The sequence below is a fragment of the Cebus imitator genome, unplaced genomic scaffold (genome assembly GCF_001604975.1).
Source record: "Cebus imitator isolate Cc_AM_T3 unplaced genomic scaffold, Cebus_imitator-1.0 Scaffold489, whole genome shotgun sequence".
NCBI classification, from domain to species: Eukaryota; Metazoa; Chordata; class Mammalia; order Primates; family Cebidae; genus Cebus; species Cebus imitator.
In genome coordinates, this window is record NW_016107804.1 from 1,001,824 (window position 1) to 1,019,219 (window position 17,396).

A 17,396-nucleotide genomic window follows, 5' to 3' on the forward strand; every position below is an offset into this window, starting at 1 on the left:
AAGCCAATAGATCCAGATTCTCTGGGGATGAAAAGTGATTCTTTCTTTAAATTTGAGAACCTCTGGAATAAGATATTTAATTGCATGCTCTAGCTTGACAAGTTTGGGTAATGGAAAGCCTTCCAAACACCCTTGTCCTAAATCACGTATCCAGCAATTTGTTGCCACCTGATGATGTATCAGGCATTAGGCTGAGTGATGGGGACATAGGATGTGAGTTACCACCCCTGCTCTAAAGAAGTACATATTCCAGAAAAAGAGAGACTACTGAACTGTTTTGATATAGCCACATATGGGCTATGACAGCAGGAAGAGGATATGAACAGATTCTTTGGGATTATAAGGCCTCAAAAGGTCAGTGTTAAGAGATCCATGCTTTTGCATTAGGCATTATTTACAAAAAATAAAAAATAAAGACAAAAAACTGTCGAAAGGCAATTATCTTACTGAGAGGCATAGCAAATGAAGACTTAGCAGTCATTAGCTCTGTCAGTGGCATTAGTCTCTGATGCAACTAACGTCATCACAGATAAGAGCAGGGCCGCCAGGAGAGGAATGGTGTCATTATGAGGAGATGGGAGGATCTAAGGCAATGGCAGAGGTTTCTGAAGGGAGAGCCCAAGAGCAGAAAAAGGTCTCTGAAAGGGAAACCAGGAGTCTCAGAGGAAGGAAAGATAAAAGTGACCCATTTAGATGCCATGTGAGAAGGCTCTTGAGTCTGGCAGAGCAGAGTCCAGAGACAAGAGTTTCACCAGATGATTTCCACATGTCAGGTTCTGACATTAGTGGCAAAAAAGCAATTAATTGGGAGTTTCTTGAGTGCTGTGCTCTGGACGAGGCTGCTCCAAGCTTTTCTTCAGACTGACCTCTTGGGAGAACAGAAGCAATCATTTCTGCCCTGCCAAGTCCAGCTGGAGCCCCTGCCTTGGGGCCAACGGACTTGGAGTCTCCTAACTGCCTGTCCCCACTGGTTCCAGTCCTGTTGCCTACTCTCACTGAATCCCAAGTCTTACAGAAAAGTTAACCTGATAATTCTCTCTTGGTATGTTTTTACAACCTCCTTTGGGGGAAGGTTCATCATTACAGTTTTTCATTTTGCTATGAAGGAAACTAAATCCCAGGAAAAATATTAGCTTATTTAATATCAATCAGGATGAGCCCACCTAGGTTTGTACTCTTAAGTCAAAGCAAAGCAAATTCCTACTCATTCTTTAAAACTTCAATGAAGTGCCAAGACTTCAGGGAGAGGTTTCTTGATGCCTCAGACTGGATCAAATCCCCCTTCTACAGACTCCCCACGTGAGGTTCCTCTTTTAAAATACTCATTCATTATTGAGCATAGGTACTGAGCACCTAGTTAGGCCAGGCACTGTGCATGGTGCTAAAGGATCAATAGTAAATATGATACATAAAATACCTAGTCTCAGCCAGGTGTGGGGGCTCACCCCTCTAATCCCAACATTCTGGAGGCCGAAGTGGGCAAATCACTAGAACTAGGGAGTTTGAGACCAGCCTGGGCAACAGAGTGAAAACTCATCTCTAAAAAATATACAGAAAGTTATCCAGGCATGGTGGTACCCACCTATGGTCCCTGCTACTTGAGTGGCTAAAGCAGGAGGATCACTTGAAGCCTGGGAGGTTGAGGCTGCTGTGAGCCATGTTCACATTACTGCACTCCAGCCTTGGTGACAGAGTGAGACTCTGTCAAAAACAAACAAAACAAAACGACAAACAAAACAAAAAAACACCGAAGCCTACTCCCCTCTTCTTTGGTATAATAACCATTCCTAACATATACACCTGCTGAGCTGCTGTGAGGATTAAATGAGGTAATCCAGTAAAGTGCTAAGAATTCTTTAATACTTGTTTAGTATCTGATGCCCTGGCCAGACTGTAAGTTACGGGAGGGTAAAAATTTGACTTTTTTTTCTGCTGAATTCTGAGATCAAAGTTTGCAGCCTGAAGCATAATAGGAGTTCGATAAGTACATGCTGGACTGAATTGAGTTGAATTGAGTTGAACTGAGTGAAGAAAATTCTAACAATTTCCATCGCACTTCCTACACCCACTAGCCAGTGTGTGAAATTCACAACTTGTTAGATTCTGACCTGAAAGAAAGAGGATCCTCTTTGTAGTTAGTCCATTTATCCATTCATTTATATAATATAACCTTTATAGCAGCTATTAAATGCCAGATACTCTTCTAGGTGTTGGAGATACAGCAGTAAATCATATATTGAGGTTTAGCTCTTTGAGTTTATATTTTCAAAGAGGGAGGTAGGCAATAAACAAACATTACTACAGCAAGGTTATTTTAGGCAGTGAAAGTTAGAATGAAGGAAATAAAGTGGGACATGGATTAGAGAGTGACTGGTTTGCTTGATGGTCAGAGAGGGCTTCTTGGAGGAGGTGACATTTGAGCTGAGGCTGAAAGACAAATTAATGGCCAAAGAATGGGTTCAGCCCTCTCATTTACCCCACCATAGCTTGAAATTTATCCTCACAGAGATTTCCTCTCCTAATATAACTAATTACTTATTTTTTAAAATAATTTATTTAACATTTGTTTCTCTGCTTTAATATAAGCTCTGCGGGGACATAGACTGTGCTGCGTTTCTCACTCATTGCATCCACTAGAACTAGCAGAGCAGTCAGGAGTGACTTGATTCGCTTTTCTGATTGGCAGTCTGGACCGATTATTCGGCCAGCTTTCTTGGCGTGTGACTAAAGCAAGAGAGAGGTGGGCAGCTACAGATAAGACTGAAGAGGACTTTGAAGACAGGGGCTGGCTCCATTTGGAGCAGGCACTACCACGCAGCAGGGGAAGAAAAAAGCTCGGTGCCTCACAACAGAAGGTTTTGGCTCTCATTAAAAACAACGAAAGAAGGAAAAGCAAGATAAAGCCAAGTGCATTTTCCACCAAAATCTTGTATAGTTAACTCTCACGGTACCTATAAAGAGTAGACAAATAACATCTCCTAATTTATAAAGAAAAGTCGGAGAAGGTAGGTAACATGGTTTCTTGTTTTGTTTGTTTGTTTTTTCAGTTCTGAACCATGGAAACATGATTTTAATAGATGATGATAATACAGTCACGTGCCATAATGGCATTGCAGTCAACCATGGACTGTAAATATGAAGGTGTCCCCATAAGATTATAATACTACATTTTTCCTGGACCTTTTCTATGTTTAGCTATGTTTGGATACACAAATGCTTATCATTGTGTTATAACTGCCCACAGTATTCAGGATGGTGACATTCAGGACGGTACAGGTTTGTAGCCTAGGAGCAATAGGCTGTACCATCTACGTTTGTGTAAGTGCACTCTAGGATGTTTTCACAATGACAAAATTGCCTAACGAGGCTCTTCTGAGAATGTATCCCCATCATCAAGTGATGCCTGACTGTAGTAGTAATAAGAGCAACCACCAAATCTATATTCATCTGAGTTCTTCATTCATCTGAGTGACTAGGTTCCAGTTACTCTGCTAGGTACTCTACCTAGGATATCTCATTGAATCCTTCTGAAAAACCTATAATAAAGTAAACATCATTATTTTACCTGTTTCTAGATGAGGAAGTTTACACAGAGACATTAAATAAAGTCAACTGCAAGCAAGTGGAGGAGGCAATATTCCAGGACAGGCTCTCCGCTCACTCCTCTGCACAGGCTGTCCCATGCCACTGTGCTCTCTGAGTTGCCTGGTCTGAACATTATCTCCCCTGCACTCTAGTATAGGACACGGCACCAAGAATGAGACTAAAATTTTGTGTCTACTTATTTGGAACTTGTGAGTATTTGATTAGGGGTGGGCAAATTTAATTCTGACCTATTTGAAAGAAAGGGTTTGCCAATGACTACCATAATCATGTAGAAGAAATCTAGCCAAATTCACACACCTGCCTATCAGTGCCTCCAAAGATCCAATATGTGTTGGAAGTTTGTGATTCCTAGGACATGGTGCCAAGGACTGTGAGATTAGTTGCATGTATAGGCACACAATGTAAAAGGGAGGGAGGGAGGGAAGGAGGGGGAAAAGGAGAAAGAAGGGAGGGGGAAGGGAGGAAGGAGAGAAGGAAGGGAAGAGATAGAAAAGACAAAATTAAAAAACAAATATATGAATATCATAGAAGGGCCAAAAGAGAGTAACAGATAAAGTGCATAGTAGAAAACTCTCACACCTAAATGGAACATTGGGACAAATTCCAAGAAGACTTCCTGAGGTGGTGGCATCTGGGATAGGCTTTGAAGAGGAAGAATTTATATATGTGGAGATATAAGTGGGAAGAGCCTTCTGGTAAGAGATAGCAGTAACAGTTTTATTAAAACAGCTCAAATTCACTCTTTCTCCTATTAATTATAAATTAATGGAATTATAAAACATATTTTAAATATATAAAGCAGATTTCAACTGCTGTATTTGGGCTATGCACTTATTAGCTCTTGTTCAGAAATAGTGGACTTTAACATTTCTTGTCCAAGCTGAATAAAAAATGTTCCAATTATTCAGTATATATAATGCCTCAAAGTCTTCATAAAAAGAAAGCATTCCAAAGTAAATCCAGAATGTGCTTCCCGTTCTGCAGAAGGAATTGTCTGCTTCCTTCCTGGACATCTCTGCATTTTAATTATATCATGAATATTATGAAAAGGAAGCACTATGCAGATATGAAACAATATTTTTAAAGGATTTCTCTGACTGTGATATCTATTTTGGCTTTAGAGCCTTCCCCAGGATCAGGCAGCCTATTTCTTTTTGGACAGATGAGAACGTTAGAGGATTTGAAAGCAACCCCGTACATGAATCTAGGCGGCAAGATCTTAGTTTTCTGACCCGTAGGCTACCCCTTAGAGATACCGAATAGGCGTTTGAGTGATTGGGTTTAACGTCTTTTCAAGAAAACACTTTTAACCCAGCTTTCCTCTGGATTCTGAGAGGCCATAATAGTAAATCTTTTAGGAGGTAGCAGGAGAGAAAATGTTGTTCCTGTTGTTCTGACAGTAAGGAGCCAGATTTGCTCATTCAGCGAGGACCTTCCCCTGGGAGTGTTACACTGCTCACCGCAGCCTGCACAAGAGCTCTGTTTGGCCTGCAGAGTATGATATTTTCTAATTCAAACTTCATGCCTTTAACAGGGTATGTACTCACCAGTTCCTCTACATCTGGATTACATCTGGAGAGATTTACACAGTTACCTCCCCCTTTGCTGTTTCAGCCTATGAGCTTTGCTCGACGGGAGGATTTCTCAAGCTCATCGCTATTGATATTTTGGATGAGGTAATCGTTGTGTGGTTGTGTGGGGGAGATGGGGCTGTTTCAGAATGTTTAGTAGTGTCACTGTGTTCTACCCAAAAGATGCCAGTAGCACACCTCCCATCCCCCAGTCAGGACAATCCAAAATATTTCCTGGCATCATAAATATCCTCGGGGGTGCAAAATTACCCTAGATTGAGAATCACTGCTTTACAGCAATATGGCCTCAGAGACCTAGGCTGTGATAATGGACACAATAATTGTACATTAGACAGCATAATGTGGGTAAATAACATTTTCATTAGAAGAAAGGAGAACTAAGATCTTTGTGTAATTCTTCATACCTTAGTTTGCTCACCTCATTCTCCCACAAGTCTGGTATATAAATCAAAACAATATGGTATATGAAACAACATTTGTAAACGTGTTTGGAAAACTTAAACATATAAGCTTGTTGCCGTTTGGTCCTGCGTAGCTCTTTAGGCATCCACTGATACCGGCACATTGAAAAATGACAGTTCTATTCTATGATAAATTATTTAAACTCAAAGGCATTCCATAAACCAAGTACACTGACAAGGAGTTGAACTTAGCAGTAAGGAATGTCACTTTGGGCACTAGAATGAATTTTCTTGGAGTCTCCTGTCTTCTTGGTCTTTCTTGCTGATTGAAAAGTTAGTATTCTTTCTTTCATTTAATCATGCATGTATTCAATATGTATTTGTTAAGCTTTAGTATATGCCAGGCATGGTGCTGGGCACTAGGAACGCTTAACAACTTGTAGTTGTATAGCAGCAAGTAGCTGTAGCAGACATGTTAGATATGACCCTGTCCTTATGCAGAGCATGGTCTAGTAGAGGAAACATATGAGAAGAAAATTATAATGCATTTAGTAAGTGTATGCTGGAGACCATTCAGGACCTTCTACAAGGGTCACCAAACTCAGAGTTCAGGGTTAAGAAAGGTTTACTTGCGAAAATAAAACCAAAACTGAGATTTGAATGATGAATACGGGGTTGCAAGAAAAAGAGAGGATGAAAATATTTCTGACAAAGGGGACGGTATGTATGTAGTGCTGCAGGTGAGGGGATATGGCATTAGGGGATGCATGGAGGAGAGAGTACATGAGGAGGATGGTGAGTGAGGCTGGGGGTATCCTGAGTAATGAAACCCAATGAAGCTCTTGGGGAAGCAAGTGACCTAGGTACACACTGGAGATACTACTCTGGACACGGTATGAAGAATAGATTGGAGGTGGTCGGGACAATAATGAGAGTGGGGGTAAGTCAAAGAGGTTGCCTCAATATGCAGAGAAGAGAAGATGGTGTCCAAACAAAGATAGTGGCAATGAGGCTGGAGTGAGGTCAAGGGGTTGGAGGCATTGACCTATTTAGAGAAAAGAGGAAAAATGACATATGACTTAATGATGGAGTACATGAGTAGGGGGTGTATAAGGAAGTTCGGAAGGCAGAGCCAAGCATGATTCCAGGGTGCTTGGGAGGGCTTTTGGAGGAAGCAACTGGAATTGACTACAGCTATTGTTACTATTGACAAAAATGAGTTTATGGGGTGCCTGCTGACTGCGGGTCCGTGAGCTAAATGCCAACAAGCATTATCTCTTTTAAATCTTGTAACATCCCTGTGAGATAGGATCTATTATTCTCAGGACCCCAAGGCTCAGCAGGACCTATTCAAGGATCCACATCTGGTAATAACAGGGCCCTGATTCGGGCTGGATTCAAACCTGACAGACTGACTCCAGAGTCAGGTGGTTAAGTCTGCTCTCTTAACCACCACAGAGAACCATTATTGAGTCCCTTGAATGTTTACCTTCTAGGTTTAAATCATAGGTTTTCCAGTGACTAATGGTAATTTTCGTAGAAACATTCCATTTTTTAAGCTCTTCAAATCTCAATTTCCTCTGCCAAAATCTAGGTATCAGAATATCTCCTTTACAGGGCCTATGGAGTGAGTAGCTAAGTAATGCTAACAAAATAATGACAGAGCAAGCATTTACCAAATGCTGACTGTATTCCATGCTGTGATGTAAATACATGTAAGCTAATTTAATCCACACAAGCGCCCTGGATGTGCCTTCGATTATTATTCCTATGTTACAGATGAAGAAACTGAGGCACAGATTAAAATTAAATGCCATACTCATATAGCAGATTTGCTGGACTGCAAACCTGGGTGAGCTTTTCTGGAGCTTGTGCTCTTCATTATGGTGTCATGTAGCCTCTGCTAAGAAGTGAGACCTTAGAAAGTGCTTGACACGTCAGGAACCTAGCACCTGGAATGCTGGATGTGCTCAGTGCTGACTATAATTTTTCTTCAATGTTAAGTTCATTGAGCTTTCAGTAAGTGCCAGGCACTGTATTAGACAAATAAGATAGATATGGCTCCTGTCTTAATGCCTTTCTTGAACTACTAGAAAGCCGTTTCTAATTATGATTTTTTTTTCGTATTATCAAAATTCCCTTGCCCATGAGAAGTTGGGAAATGTCAGCAGTTTCTGAGGAAGACTTAGAGAAGCCCAGAGGAGCCAGGCTTCATCAAGAGCCAAATACATGTATTGAACCCCTCTGCTGATGTGATTAGCCTGCGTGTTGGCCAAAAGACAATACCAAGGCCCTTGGAGGGCTACTATCTTTCCTCCTTTCATATCTGTCCATTTAATCACCATCTAGGTTAAAGAAAACAGCTGGATGATACAATGGAGATAGAAAATGTTAACATCTGCTTGATGGTCAGGAGGATTTTAATTTATTTTATTTATTTTTGAGACTGTCACCCAGGCTGGAGTGCAGTGGTGTGATTTCAGCTCACTGCAACCTCTGCCTTCCAGGTTCAAGTGATTTTCCTAGCTCAGCCTCCTGAGTAGTTGAGATTCCAGGCACCTGCCACCACACCCAGCTAATCATTGTATTTGTAGTAGGATGGGGTTTTATCATGTTGGCTGGGCTGGTCTCAAACTCTTGACCTCAGGTAATGCACCCACCTCGGCCTCCCAAAGTGCTGGGATTACAGGCGTGAGCCACTGTGCCTGGCTGGTGGTTTTTATTTTTAATTGACAAAGAGTTGTCTACATTTATGGTGTACAACATGATGTTTTAAAATATGTATACATTTTAGAATGGCTAAGTTATGTTAATTAACGTATGCATTACCTCACATACTTAATGTTTACTTATGAGAACACTAAACATCTACTCAGCAATTTTCAAGTATACAATACCTTGTTTTTGACTATAGTTACCATGTTGAACAGAAGAACTCTTGAATTTATTCCTTCTGTCTATCTGAAATTTTGTATTCCTTGTATCCACAACCTCCACTTACCCAGCCCCTAGTAACTACCACTCTACCCTCTGGTTCTATGAGTTTGACATTTTTAGATTCCACAGATGTGAGATCATCTGATATTTGCCTTTCTGTTCATGGCTTACTTCACTTAACATAATGTCCTCTAGATTCATCTGTGATGTCCCAAATGACAGGCTTTCTTTCTTTTTCCAGGCTGAGTAATACTCCTTTGTTTCTTTACTGGAAGGGATATCAGATACTCTAATCCCATAATGCCTCAGGGGAACCAGAGTGGTGGAAACATTAAATGGTAATATGACAAGGAAACTCATAACTTCATTGTCTGTTTTCCTTTCTGTACCCCACCTTCTCTATCTATAAGTGGGTAGATTAGAAAAGATCTTCCAGTTTCCTCCAAATTCCAACACGCTATGAATCTAAGTGTTTAATCACACAGTTGCCTATTTGTTCATTAACATCATGTGGGCAAACAATACTTTGATTAGGTGTAAGAAGTGCTAATTAATTGTTCATGTTTGTTGGTAATGTAGAGACAACTAGCTGTCTGTAATTTTCTTCCACTTGCTCTGACATCATGTCTGTAGAAGTGGAGCCTAGAACCCTCTACAGATGTTTATTGCTCTTCTCAAAGATGAAGTGTAATCTTTGTGTGCACCCAGGTGTAAATCATTTTTTTAGTAAACACATGGATCTGATGGCCATTTTAAGTTCATTTAGAGAGAGTTTACTAAACTTATCACATATTAAACATTAAAAAAATGATCTGGGTCATAGAATGATGAGTCATTTTTATTTTCTTATAATCTGTGTTTTCATCAGCACAAGCTCTGTACTTTGTGTGGATTATTTTATTTCATCCTCATTACAAGTCTATGAAAGAGAAACTACTATTATCCCATTTTATAGAGGAGTAAAGTGAAGTTAAGTCAAAATAAAGTTACGTAATCTATTCAAAGGGACACAGAAAGTTGTCGGATTGGGATTCAAATCCAGGCCATCTGTTCACAGTTCATTCTTTTAACTATGATAAAGTCCTTCTAATATCCTCAAGTTTCCATTAAAAACACAAAGAGTATTACTTTATGTGAAAAAAATGCCCGTTTTTAAACAGTAATATTTTGGTTGTTTTGAAAATAAAGTCTGTTAATTTTTCTGTTTTAGTTTCATGAATTTGGTATAAACTGCTATTAAATAGCAATATTTTAAAAAGACATCTTATCTTCAGCAAGCTGTAAAACATTTACTAGAAAAATATTCTCTCTCAGGTATGTCTGATGAGAAGCTGTGCTTTACATGAATCATTGACTAAAAAAAGAACAGGAACATAAATTCTGAAGCATGCATGAATGGTAAGCTGTAAAAAACTGCCGTCAGTTTTCCTTGGAAAATAGGCACTTAATATCAATATTTGGAAATCATTACTGCTTGAATATCATTGGTATAGACCTGCCAACATTAAAATTACCTGGTACATTTGATTAATGGTGTAGATTGAGAAGCGCACATGGAGAAATAACTGTGCCATAATTTTGGGAAAGGTTGCCTTAAATCGCAATCAGAAAAAAATCACCCATGAGACAATATATAATAATGACCCTTAAGAAACAGCTAATAAAATTATGAAAATGTCATGCAGGGTAAAAAAAATAAAATGAAAAAAACAATAGATCTTAAGTTCCCTAAACTATAAACTGAAAGGACATGGTCAGGTCTAAGGACCCCCCAAATTTAAGTGATCTCAACAATGCCTTGAAAATCACTTTTGGGCACTGACTAACACTGTAACATTCACAAAATCCGATTGGTCCTGGGCAAAGATACCACAATGAGCTTCAGACCACAGACAACATTTTACTATGAGAGATGAGGTATGAAAACCTCTAGGTTGGACGCAAACACAAAGCAAAGAAAAATAGTTGAGTTTAGAGGTGAGGTTTAATTCTCACAATACAACTATAAGGAAGATTATGTTATTGAAAATTCTCCATTGAGGCGAAATGCCCTAGGATTCAGGGCCTAAAACATCGGAGTACTTCCATGCTTAGAATCCTGAAAGCTTTTCATTGTACCCAGCATAAGACACAAGTATTTACCATGGCTTTAAAGCTCACAACTGAACCTGCCTCTGCTTCCCTCCACAACCTCAACATAGACTCTTCCCCTATTGATGATCCAGTCATCCTGGGCTTCCTTCCAGCCATGCCTGGATTGTTCCTATCTCAGGGCCTTTGCACTTGTTTCCTGTGTCTAACCACTGTTCCCATAAGTTTTTTTAAACATGGTTTCTACTCACTATTTGCCTCTTAGCTTAAATGTCACCTCTTCAGAAAAGCCTTCATAGAAAAGCCATGTAATGTGCCATTCCTCATTCCTTCATTTAGCCACTCCCACGCAAGCACATTTTATATTCGTTATAGCATGTGTCATCATGGGAAAATATCTTGTGTCTTTGTAAGCTTGCATTTTCTATTGTTGATCTCTGCACTAGAATGTGAGTTCCATTAATACCACGGACTGTGGCTATTTTGAGGGCTGCTGTGTTTCCAGCACCTACTGCCTAATATATATTTACTGAATACATGGATGAATAAAATTCAATATTTTTACCTCCAACTAAATTGGTATAAAGTTAGCTATACTCTCTTTTTTAAAACTCTGTATGATAGACTAAAAATAAATATACTAAGAAAAAGTCACAACGGTTACTTGAAACCTTGAGCAAAAAAACAGGAACCATCCCACGGTGTCCATGTGCTTAATTATTTATTCTTGGCTTTTAAATTCCATTAACTAATAACATAGGAAGTAAGTAGGATGATGCTGAGCTTGATTAATTAGCAACATTTACAAAAAGGCAAATAATTTTCTCACACACTCCAGGCCCCAGTTTCAAGACAAGTCAGTCTAGAGGAGCTTGGTGTCTCGATTTGCTTGAGCCACGTTTTTCAAAGAATAAGTCAATGACCCACCATTCTTTGCACAGTGGTAGCAATAGAATTAGTTAAGTCTTATCAGTCTCATTTTTCTTGTAGCTGATACTATTGTTAGACTACCTTGAATTGCACCCTCATTCCTTGCTGCAAAGTCTAGATTTTGTTGTAGTATCTTCCACTCAGGGATGATGATCCTATACCAAACTCAGGTGCAAACCTGTTTGTATAAAGCTAGTTAGCCTACTCCCATTCTCCTTGCCAATGGATGGTTTAAAAGTGGGCATTTGACTTAGACTGTGGCAAAGGGGACATCAAAAGAAATTTTCTAGGGATATCTGAGGGAAAAGGTTCCTTGCTTTAAAAAATAATCAGAATGTCCTTTCACTTGACATTGTTGGTTTATCTCAGAGTAACATCCAGAATTGCTGCAGTTGTCTTGGGACAAAGCTGACATTCCAAGGACAGCAAAGCAGAGAGATAGAGAAGATCTGAGTTCTCTATGTTGTGCTTCACCTAGGGAATTTATCAGCTCTGGGGGGTCCCTGACTTGTGACTTATTATGTGAAAAACTGGATTATTGCAATAACCTTTCAACTAATTCCTTCTTCTGACAGTGGTCCGTTAATTGAGCTGCTGCTAGAAAGAGCATTTTTCAACTAGTGGCTCTTTATTTCATTCAGGCAGGAGACCAAGTATTTATAATGGTTTATAAGGTCCCGCCTTGCATCTGTCTGCCGTCATCTGTCTCCATCGTTCACAACTTCTTCCTTTGCCTACTCAACTTCAGACACACTGGCCTCAAGTCCAGTCTTTAAACATACCAGTTAAGCTCATGGCTCAGGGAATTTGTACTGGCTGTTTCCTCTACCTGGACCTCTCCTCCCCAGATAGTCACACAATGAATTTCTTTGTCTTCTGCCTTTCACTCCTCAAATGTCATTTGCATGAAGTCCTGACCGTCCTATTTAAAAGAGAACACCACATCCCTGTACTCCCTATTGGTTTATTTTCTCGTATTTATAGCCTCATATTTTAATGCCACTTGTTTATTATACTTATTGTCTAGCCCGTCCACTATTGAATCTCCAGTGCCTAGAATGCTGACTACATAGTAGGTGCTCAATGGATATTCGCAGAACTGAGGAAGAGATCATTCTTTTCCTATTCCAGATATGTTGACAGAAGTTTTCTGTTGCAGCTGAAAGCATCTTGAAAGCATGATGGATTTCCCTTGAGCTGCCTTGGTGTCCTGTGCCCTGCATCTTCAAGACAGTCAACCATGTCTTAAACTCACAGTTGTGCATCCAGAGGAAGATGAGCAGTAGAATAATCTCTGGTGTAGGATTTAAAAATTTGCTTTCTGCTGTCTGTAGGACCTTGGGCAATTTAAAGCTTATCTCTAGCTGCCTTAATCTCCTCATAAAGAAAAATAGGTCTACTATCTATAATATCTATACTATCTCTTTGTTGGCAAGACCAATTCTAGTTATCTTCTATGGGCTATAAGACATATATGACCCATACTTTTTAAAAGAAAAGACTTATGTATTTGTAATGGATTGTTTTGAATGAGCTTTTTTATTATCTAAAAATATCCATTATTTTTGTATTAATGGTAATATTGATTTTTTTGGTTGGTTGACATTTATTAGTTACTGAAGGCTATATTCATTCAATAAATACTTATTAAGCCCCTGCTTGGTATCAGGCTACTTTCCAGGAGTGCTCTATCACAGTAGTTGAGAACACCAACTCTGAGGTCAGACTGCTGTGCAAATGGCTAAGTTGTTATGCTTTCTGAGTCTCAATCTCCTCCACTATTAAATGGGCTTAAGCTGGTACCTGCCTCATATCTTAGTACTGTGGCAAAGGTGGAATGGGATAACACATTGAAAGCAATCATCAAGGAGTCTGGTCTTGTGAAGCCTGATTAAACAGAATTATCATTATTATTACTCTACCCTGGCCAGGTATTGTGCAGCACTTTCAAAGATCTTATTAACATATCCTTTCATTTTTTCAAGTTGGCGATCACCCAGGGAATCTGAGCAAATAGCCCGAGAGAATAATTGAACCATGAATAAAATGTGGGTCTATGTACCCAGAAGTCTTAGCTAATTCCTGTTCCTACTTTAGGTCTCTGATTGACTTCCAATCTGGCCAATCTTACTCTAGCAAGCCTTCTGTGCTCTGTTCCCAGTGTCAGTTGGGTAACTTACTTTTTTCTAGCACTTTCCACAATCACATTGGATTGTCATTAAAAACCATGCTGGGTGATGTCTTCAGGAAAGTGTTCAGGGCTTATTGGAGGGGAGTAGCAGGCTTTTGTCCATGGCTGGCCTCATTACCCAGCCCAGTGCCTAGCACATAGTAGGCGCTCCATAAATAGTTGTTAATTAAACACATTTAAAGTGATTGGCATTAGGGAAGGGATGAAATAAATAGCCATGGAGTTTTTTTTCTCTTTCTTGGCTAGGAAATATTTAATTACCTAACGCTTACAAAGAGAACAGGATGTTTGCCTTCGGTGTTACGCAAAGAACCTGCTTCCCTTCCTCCACAGAGCTCACTTCTCACCAGCCCACCTGCAGAGTACAGCAAGCCTTCTCACACCAAGACATTCTCCATCACAGCTGAGAAAAAATGCTTTCATCTTGCACAACATTCCAATGTTCATAATCATTCCAATTTTTCTTCTGGCAGATTGGAGCACCATACAAAGTGAAGTTGCATAGGAAATACCTTTGTAGCCTACCGGGTGCAGAGAAGAGATCTCCACTTCTTTTTGATACACAGAGAGAGAGTTTTCACTCCCTTCAGTCCCTGAGGTAGAGAACTTGGTTGCACAGTATCTCATATTTATTGGCATTCTGGTTTCCTTTAAATGCACTCAAAGCAGCTTCAGATTTTCTATCTTCTCTGCTCTTAGAATAGCCCTCTGATGTAAGAAAAGAAAGAACAGAATTTCTCAATGTGTCTCTTGGATCAAACTATTAGAATTATTTGGGAAGCTTGTGAAATATGCAGGTTCTTTGACTCCGTCCCAGACCTAGTGAATCAGAATCTCTAGAGGTAGAATCTAGCAATATTCATTTTAACACTCTTCCCAGGGGATTCATATGCAGAATAAGGTTTGAAAATCATTTAGTAACCTGTCCAAAGTCACTAACTCAGTAACTGAACCAAGTTGAAAGTGAGGGATTATCTGATTTCAAATTGGTACCTAATTAAAAATCCCCTTGAGTTGCTGACATAGAAAGCTTCTGTCCAAAAAGATAGTATTTCTTCTCCCTGAAATGGGAATTCCTAACAGTGCCAGTACTTTGCCCTGTATTCAGGAGTGGGAAGAACAAGGCAAGTAAAGGTCCATTTTACATCATTTTGGCTAAGATCTGTAGGGTGAAGTTACAGTTATTGTAATGAACATCTAAACATCTAAGAAAGGTTATTTGTCAATCACTGACTTCTTTCTGTAAAATGAGGAGAAGGTCACAAGTCTTTATACTGCTTTGAGACAACCCAATTGGATTTTCTTTTTTTCTGGTGACAGCCAAGAGTCATATTCATCGAAGGGAAGCTGAAAAATCATTCCTATAATCCTCAAATTTCTTAAACATCCATAAAAAGATGAAACATTTTTGCAAATGTTATAGGTAGAGGATTCCTCTTTGCAAGGAAGTCACAGTTGTTGGCTTTTACTTTAGGGTATATGAAACGCACCTCACATCGCATTGACAGTCAAATTGATGTTTCTCTTTCATTAGAAAGTGGAATCGACAGAATGCCTCATCCTTCCCTCTATATGAGTGATCTTTTCAGAGGGAGGGAAGGAAAAATGTTATGCCCATGTAGCAAAACAGAATAAATGCCACAATTATTTCCCATGAATAAGATGAAGATTACTTCATCTTATTCATGGGACATCAAAGAACTGCAGAATGAGGAACAAAGCACCCCAGAATTGTGGTATTGTAAAGAAAATGGTTATATGCTATAGCTGGGATAAAAACGGAAACCCCACCAGATAATTCTTTTTCCCATGTACAAAATCAGACATCAAGTCTCAAGAAGTTGTCTGATATCGAGTGGGCAATTTCCAGCATGTAAAGTACTTCTAATGATGAAATAATATAAAATTCCATGCAATGAAATCATATATGAAATATGCCTGCTAAGCAAATCAAATATAAGCATTGCACATGGTAAATCAGAGACTTTAATGTGCAAGTATCTTCCAATAACTAAACTAAGTCAACAGTGTTTAGATGGCATCCTAACCAGCAGTAGAAGTGAAAGTTTAGGGCATCAGCAAATCGTTTGTTGACTGCATGTCCACATGATCTGCAATGACTTATGTGATCCCATTCAGTTCAATGGTTCCAAATACCATCTGCATGCTGAGGCTTCCCAGTTTCCATCTGTATCTCTCAGATTGTCTCTTTAAGACATATATATGACTCGTATATACACAACTTCTTTCTTGATGTTTATGCCTTTGTATCTTATAGCTACTTAACATTAATTACTTTCAAAATGAAGCTCAGTATTTTTCTCCCCAAATCTTTCTTTTTTCAGGTTCCTCAGTGTTAATAACTGGTGCCCACGACCACCCAATTGTTCAAAGCTAAAAAGCTAAAACCTGAAAACCATCTTAATTCCTTAGTTTACTTCTCCCCTAAAATCTAGCCTATTGCCTCCAAAACGTGTATGGAGCCTGTTATCTTTTTATGTGTACTTTCTCCACTCTAATAAAGTCACATTGTCTCTCATCAGACTTCTTATAAAGCTTGTCCAAGGAATGGTATTTTTGAGAATGTGTCCCAGAGATATAATCACAGTAGCTAATCATAATTATTGAATAGTGTCTATGTGCCATGTTGTTTAAAGTATATATCTAATTATATTATAAGAATTCTTCAGGATAGCTTTTATTATCCCAATTTTACATATCGGGAGATAGAATCACAAAAAATGTTAGGTAACTTACTCCATGCCTGTAAGTAGGTGAAGCCAAATTTGAACCAGGTATTTTTAACTGTGAAACATATACTCTTAATTACTATATCTCACTGCTTTTTCTGGATAAATGTAAAGATTATACTGTTAGGTATTCATAACAATGTTATAAATATTGAAATTATAGGTAAATAAACTAGGGTATACATACCTCTCATTATATGAAAGATAATCCTATACATTGTTAAGTAAAAACATCAATTGACAAAATATTATTTTCATTATGACTCCATTTTGGTAAAGAAAAATCATATTGATATTGTGTGGTATAAACTAATCAGTTCCTTGCACAGCATTTGACACATAGTGCTTGTTTATTGACTGAATCAATTAATGACCATATATGCATAATCAAGAGGTTAGAAATATATACCATATTCTGTGTCACTTGTGCTGGAAAAAACAATCAAACAACAAAAAAAACCCAAACAAACAAAAAAGAAAAATATACCATAAGCTTTTGTCAGTGCTGACCTATGGGTTGTGGGTTTATGAATGACATTTATTTTCTGATTTTTATTGGTTAAATTAAACTTTTTTACTCTGAAAATATGTTGTTTTAGTAATCAGAAAAATCAGAAAAATAAAACAATGTTATGTTTTCAGAAATTATTTAAGGTTTATTTTAAAGGCTTTCTTCCCACAAATCTATTTTGCTCCCCCAAATGTGTGAGATTCCTACCTTTTTGGTAGTCAAAGCATTGTAGGCTTTAGCCTAAGCACATTTATCCGTAGCTCACTTTACCTTGTGTTCTGTTTGATATGATACTTTATTTTTCTGGTCCATATTCTGTCTCTCCTTCAATGGTGCATTTCTTGAGAGCTTGGACTATATTTTATTTATCTTTACAACCCTCTCACT

General features: G+C 38.7%; 1 protein-coding gene and 1 long non-coding RNA gene across 7 annotated transcripts in view; one reads left to right on the top strand and one right to left on the bottom strand.

The window, feature by feature from the left end:
- Positions 1-17,396, bottom strand: part of PPP2R2B (protein phosphatase 2 regulatory subunit Bbeta) — a 499,440-nt gene that overhangs the window by 477,732 nt on the left and 4,312 nt on the right. The window lies entirely within an intron of this gene.
- LOC119468762 lies at positions 8,731-13,206 on the top strand. The gene is made up of 3 exons (XR_005197522.1): positions 8,731-8,874; positions 9,851-9,934; positions 12,724-13,206. It is a non-coding gene; the product is annotated as an uncharacterized LOC119468762 (long non-coding RNA).